The sequence below is a fragment of the Pinus tabuliformis genome, chromosome J, assembly GCF_031772625.1.
Source record: "Pinus tabuliformis cultivar Carrire ecotype Pingquan chromosome J, CPIR1, whole genome shotgun sequence".
Taxonomy (NCBI): domain Eukaryota; kingdom Viridiplantae; phylum Streptophyta; class Pinopsida; order Pinales; family Pinaceae; genus Pinus; species Pinus tabuliformis.
The window spans coordinates 1528663398-1528670552 of record NC_142295.1 but is presented as its reverse complement, the minus strand read 5'-3'; positions in this window follow the sequence as shown (position 1 = coordinate 1528670552).

The following is a 7155-nucleotide window of genomic DNA, read 5'->3' as shown; positions in this document are numbered from 1 at the left end:
GTTCACTTTCCATTTCTACTCTGTTCTAGGCTGTGCCTGTTATGTATTTTTCATGTGCTCTTGATGTTTAGCATTAGAGGGGCTATCATCCCACCTCTGTGTTAGAATCTAGTATGTATCATTGAATATGCTATGCAAGTTTCTGTTTACTTAGTGCCAGAGAGCTTTCATCTTGTCTGTGCATTAGAAAATAGATTTGCATACCTCTTTACTGGTTGCAGCCGGCCATCACATGGTCTTGTGCATCTGCTGGTGTGATCAGTATTCTCCATGTTCACCTAGTCCTCGAACTGTTAGTAATTGGTGGTCTAAAGCCTTGTAGTCTAGGGGTGTTCACCCATGTCTAGAGTTAAGCATAGTAGAAGTGGTTATCTAGCTTGAATATGTATCGTTCCTTCCATTCATCCATTTCTAACGTTTTGTGAGTTTGTAATGTTCCCGACCATCTGTGAGATACAACCTAGGAGAGTTTCTTGGGGTGATAACATAACCAACTCAGAGAGAAGGTTTTGGTTGTAAGGGATTAGTTCATCCATGATCTCCTCATGCTTGAGAAACTTTCTTCCATTAGAGCTTGTCAAGGAAAAAATTATGTTACCATTTCTATGTTGTAGCATTGATTTGTGGAGGAATTTAGTGTTGTGTTCCTCCCGAAGCCACTGAACCCTTGACGTTTGCTTCCACAATATTTCTTCCTGCTTGCGCCATTATTCTAGTTCCTAGAGAATGTCTCCCTCTTCTTCGATTAACTGCTCAAATATCCCTTCCTAGATGATTTTTTGTTGAATCTATTGCGTTAATCCCTCAATGTGCTTCTTCTCCTTGTCAATGTTACCGAAATTCCTCTGGTTCCATTCCTTGATTCATTTCTTAAGCTCTATTGTAGTGGCTATAACCACCCTCCAAAATTTTGGCCTGCACCCAATTTTGGAGCCTCCCTTGAGAGTTCCACTTGATGACTACACACACTCGCGTTCACTCTGTGAGCTCGCATGAGTCTTTGCATTCGCCTTGCTTATTCATTTTACCAAGTCTGGCATATTGATGCCAAATTCATGCTTGCGCCCATGTTCTGGTTATGCTCAAAGTCTTCACTTCGTGTGTACTTGTTGTGTTCACTATGAAAACATTTGTCACATTCACTGTCGCACATATGCATCTTTCACTCATACACACACATTGTCATTTTGTTGAAGTTATGATGACCGGATTCCCCTCTGACAGCAGGACCATCACCCCGCCATCGACTCGATCGACTGTCACATAGAACAATCTAGGAACACCAAGCAATTCATTTCAAGTTGCGCTTCCCGCAAGAAAATTAATCAGTCTCCATGCTGGTCAACTTGAGAGTTTAACTCGATAACCACCTCGAGACTAAACCCCCTAAAAAAATTATGCAGAGGTTGCAAGCATTTCCCGCTCTGCTGATTGAGAAAATTGCGCAGACAGGCCGAACAGACACTGAGTGCCTGTCCCTGCCTCTCTCAGGAAATTACGCAATTTTTGTAGACAACCCTCCCGAGAGTCGACCGGCTGCTCATCCAGAAAATTGCGCAATTTTCATGAGCAAACCCTCTGCTTCCCAGCAGTTCACTTAGCTCAGGAATTGCACAGAGATGATCAATAGGCTAACCTCCTAGCATCATTGCGATTTCTGTCGCCAGCAGTTCCCAACAGCAGACTGCCAGCTCCCTCCAAGAATTTCATAGTTTCTGATGCCAGTGACCTTGCAGCCAGTTGCTAGTTCCCTCCAGGAATTGCGCAGTTTTTGCTGCCAGTGACCCTGTAGCCAGCTGCTAGTTCCCTTCAAGAATTGCACAATTTTGGCTGCTAAGCTCCCGACCAGTTCCTCCAAAAAATTGCACAATTTCTGTTTGCCAAACCTCCCTACAACCTGACTTATTCCTCCAAAAATTTGCGTAGTTTTTGCTGCCAAGCCCTGTTGGCCGCTTGTTCCGGAAATTGCGCAAATTTGGCATGCCCAGCCTTCCTGTAGCCCGAACTCAAAAATTGTGTAGTTTTGTCCTCTAGTTAGGTCAGACCTTGCGGATAATCATTGTTAATCTGAATTGCCCATCTCCATCACCTAGCAACTGTTGCGCAATTTTCATCAGCAGTGCCCGTTGCCTCCATCCCACCTCACAACGTTGTTGCCTCTCCCAGTCACCTGCATCCAAAATGATCATATAGCATGGTAGAATAGGAGGATTTTGGACTTGATTCCATCTCGTCATGAGTGACTGCAGGAACAGGTACACAAGCAAACATGGCGTGACGACGAACGGGATGAAGGAAGGGGAGCACATGCAAAAGGACAGGTTCACAAATAGACGAACAAATGATGCATGCAAAGAGATGTGCTCAGGAACAGATGATCATGCAAAGATGTGTTCATGGATGAACGAATGAGCAAACTTGAAAGATGTGCTCACATACGGATGAATGAACAAACATGCAGCTTTCGCGAAAAGAAAAACCTTTCAATATTTCCAACATACAAGCAAGGAGAAATGTGCAAAAGTGCAAAAGAAACATTAAGTGAACCAACGACCATCAAAGACTCCACACACTTTGCCATGAGGAGGTGAAGCTGTGACACACCATGAGGACATCCATCACCCAGCAACACTATAGATCGACATGCACACCAACAGCAGCACAAATGTACCAACACTGTCATGTCGAGTCATGTCATGAGTCATGTCGTCCACATCTCTATTTTGGGCCATACTATCTATCAATGTAACATAATGTGGAAGTCCAAGAGACCCACTTGTTGTACAAAGAGTAATGTAAAGTCAAAAATTCATGGAAGTCAAACAATCATGAGGGTATCCGAACAACTACAAGGGTTAGTTTCACCCTTGGCTATAAATACCCCCTCATTTATACATGCAAAGTACTTTTCACCTCAGCTCCTCCCACATAGCCAAGATAGTCTGTAATATTTTCTTTGAGGAGTAAGTAGTGGCTCTAACGCCCCTCACACATGGTTAGTGATGTATGGTGTAATGATCTGTCTTGGAACTTTCGCTTAATTCAGAAGCCTGCTAATAGGACAACACATTTTCACACATGCATTGTAATTGTTGTAAGACTAATATTTAACACTTGTGATGCATGTTGCTTTAACCTGTGTTTCACATTTGAACTATTTCACTTGCTGTAATACATAATCTATTAATGAAAATGTGGTGTATATGTTGTTAACATTGTCTTGCTCGTGGTGGCTACCTTCTTGGACATCAAACAGACCTTTCACATAAAACTTGTTGTAACAACCATTGCACTTGTGTGGACTAATCCGCTGAGTGTTATACGTGTTATCTTCCCTTGTGTGTTGTGACTGCCACATCCATATGGACTACTCTACCAGAAGTTGTGCATGTCCTATTGTGTTGTGTGTTCCTAGCAGAGTTGGGACTTCTCCCAATTGACTTGGGATTCACTCTAACCCTCTCCCTCTACAGTGAAAGAACCATTGACACAAGTAACACTTACAATCACCAGGCACATGAACCTCACTTCTCGAAGACTAAGCAGACCACTCTCCTATGTTGAAAAGCAAGAGTTGAGGCAAATATTTAAGATAATGAAAACTGGGACATCATACTAGATGGGACTCCCACACCAAATAGTGTGAGGTTTAGTTGGGACTTCATACTGGGGTGATCCCCAGAATGTTGGTGGGTCGAACACTATCAACATTTCTGGCGCTAGAAGGAGGGCAATTAGTTGTATATGGTTGAACATCCTCTCACACTCATTCATCCACCATATGGTCAAGGCAGTAACTCGCACTCCCTCTCACCTACATGCGACTCTGCAGTTGGTTACTCCTCACCTCCTAGGATTGAACACGACATTCCATATCATCAAATTCGCTCCATCCATCCCATCACTTGCCAGTTCGGGAAAGTAGTCAGACTTGATCCCAGGCATACAACATCTTCCATATGCATCAAGGAAGCCAAAAGCCACTCCTATATGAGTTGTTGTATCCTCAGTGGAAGAAGCAGTCCTTGCCACACTTGAAGGTCTGGTAGAAGCTATTGAAGATGGATAGGAACCTCTAGTCTTCCAGCAAGGTGAATAAGACACTCTTGTGATATTAAGATCAGACTCCGGTATAGGAGGTAGAGGTGGAGATGAACCAACGGACTCAAAGTTGGAACCATCAGATTATAAAAGAGAGAAGGGGGACAAAGAAGAAGAAGAGATGGATGACCCAAATCTAGAATGGAAGTTTAGGGACCCTTGGCTCTCTCGGTTATTTTACACAAGATTCCAAAGAGAGTGGAGACGATGAACATCAATTTTAATCTTGAAAACATGATAAAGGCGGAATATCACTAGGAGAACTTCTACCAGCAACTGCAGACCCCTAAGGTACAGTATGATGACGTAGCATGTAGATTGTTTCCATGTATCTTGGATGGCCGTGTAGCTGCATGGTATCACAAACTTCCACTGAACTCCATATAGAACTGGGGTGCATTCAAACACATGTTTCTTGAAACGTTTGCTGATGACAAGATGCCAACCATGCTACTCAAAGAATTTGGAAGCTTGAAGATGGAGGGAAAAGAAAAAGTAAAAGAGTTCAATAAGAGGTTTACACACATATTGAACAAGTTTTCAGCGGACACTCATGACTCCATCACTGTTGATTACTACATGTCCTCACCGCCGACTAGCATTGTGTAGTTCGTCAAACGAGCTTTGAAACCAACACAACTGGAAAGCTGTGAAGAGGCTATCGTTGTTGAAAAATACCTGTGCGTAATTGGAGTCATCAAGGATGATGAACCAGCAAAGGACTCCAAAGATGCGAGCAGGAATTCCCAAGCAATGGCAAGAAAGAGTAGAGACAAGGAAGCAACTGATATTGAAATCCTCACTCGCCTCATCAAGAATTTGACCACGAAAGTGTCCGAGATCAAACAATGGAAAAAATACACATCTGCAAGTAGTCATCCACCCAAGCAAAGGCAGGAATGCAGCTCATCAGGAAGCAACTGGTTCGCTCCAAAAATTGCGCATAAATCTGTGTTCCAAGTCGAACAGTGTGCAAATCCCAAGTTCTGCTCATTCCACGAAGAACATCACCATGAGAAATCTTGTTCAGACTAGAAGAAAGTTGCAAACTATGTATGCAGTCATACATTCGATGCGGAAAATAGTATGTAGGAGCAATGGGAAGACACTAATGATGACGAAGAGGTTGCACCTAATGAACCATCAAGTTTTGGGCATGTGGTGAATGTGTATCAGTGTTCGCAAGCAATGTCAAAGACGAACACCGGGAAGAAGAATCGAAAGAAAAATGGTCCTTATAATCTTAGGAGTAAAGGGGCTCCCCTTACACTTGGGGAAGCACAAGATAAAATGAGACTATTGATGAGGAAGGTTTATCCAGTGGCCGCCCCAAAGCAGAAAACACAAAACAAGTCAGGGAAGACAGTGACGAAGAAGAATACATCCACGAGCAACAAGCTATAGAACACTCCATCAGATGGCACTAACATCCATTTAACCCCAGAAACCTCAATGAGTCTACCACCATTGGACTACAACATTGTTGATCACATGAAGAAAAATCGGGTGAACATCAGTTTGTTCGAGTTAGCTAAGATCCAGAGTCAGTGAGACATCCTTTTGTGTGCACTGGGACAGACAACAATGGACAACGTAGCCTCTGCTAGCATAGGAGAAAGAAAACCTACCGGATCACTTTCTACTATGCTCAACACACTTCGGATGAAAGAAGCAAACTCAGGTTTCCCTTCATACCTGTTATCCTTGGAAATCTTTAACTACAATGTTCACAACTTCTTGGTTGATTCTGGCGCAGCCACCAACGTCATGCCACTCTCCATTACGAAGAAGATCAATTCATAATGGAGCAAAACATCCGCGCGAATCATCCAACTTGATCAAACATCGGTACCAACCATTGGTGAACTGCAAGACGTGATCATCCGACTATCTCATGACAGTCGATTCCACCAATGCATTAACATAGTTGTTGTGGACATACTAGAAGCATACGGTCTACTACTTAGCAGAGACTGGTCCAGCAAGTTGGACGGATATTTTGCTATAGACTGGTCCCACATGTGGCTTTCATACAGGGGAAAATGAAACGAAATTCGGGTATTGTCCAAGAGGTATATGAAGCACAATGTTACCCCCCTTAACGGTGAGAATGAAATATTTGCCTTCGTAGAACTCATGTTTGGCAACTTCCTCCTAGAAACAACATTGGGGTGTTATCCTGCACGGCCAGCTCCAACCCCACCAGACACGTAGTGTTATCGGGAAAACTAGTGTCTATGCAGAGCTGCTAGTCCCACTAAGACTGGTAGCTATCTTAGAAACAAACAAACTAAAACTACTTTCGTTTTCCTTTATGAGAAGTAGATAAGAGAGGAACAAAGGAGACCAACCTCTGTCTTGCGCTTGGTTCCTTGATTGATTCCTCTCCCTTCTGATAGATCTTTGCCACTCACTTCCTCATCTACCCAGCTTCAAAGAGCACCTGTGGAATCAAAGCAGCATAACACTATCCAAGAACAGAGATCTACTATCATAAACAATATAGGACCAGAGTTATATTGACCACACAAATGGATATATCATCAATCATACAAGAATGTGGAGGAAAACTTGAATAGCTTTATTAATATCAAGAATAGCAAAGAGGATTACAACCAATTGTTCTGACCCAGCGTCTTCCTCTAAGCAGGAAAGCCCTTCTTTACCTCATGAAAAGCTTAGATCACCCAACACTATGATGTTACACCAAGAAACCAACAGCACTTCCTTACAAGATACAAAATTCCAGCCTCTGGATCTCTGGGATGAGGGATCCATATATAGATGTTTGCAAGGGGGGTGAGTGAGCTTCTGAGATTTGATTAGTGTCCTCTCTCTGATAATTCTTGATTCCACTTGGATATTGATGATCTCTTACTCATCCCTGGGCGAATGCAGAGAGGCAAGTGTCATAGGAGAAGTTTCTGGAAGATTCCATGATCCTCCACCTCGCAAATTGGCTCTGCCATTTGTCCACTCTCGCCCATCGCACCCCATAGAAGGTCTTTTCAGTATGCATCGCACCTCCCATGTGCATTTAGGTGGGATGCAGCA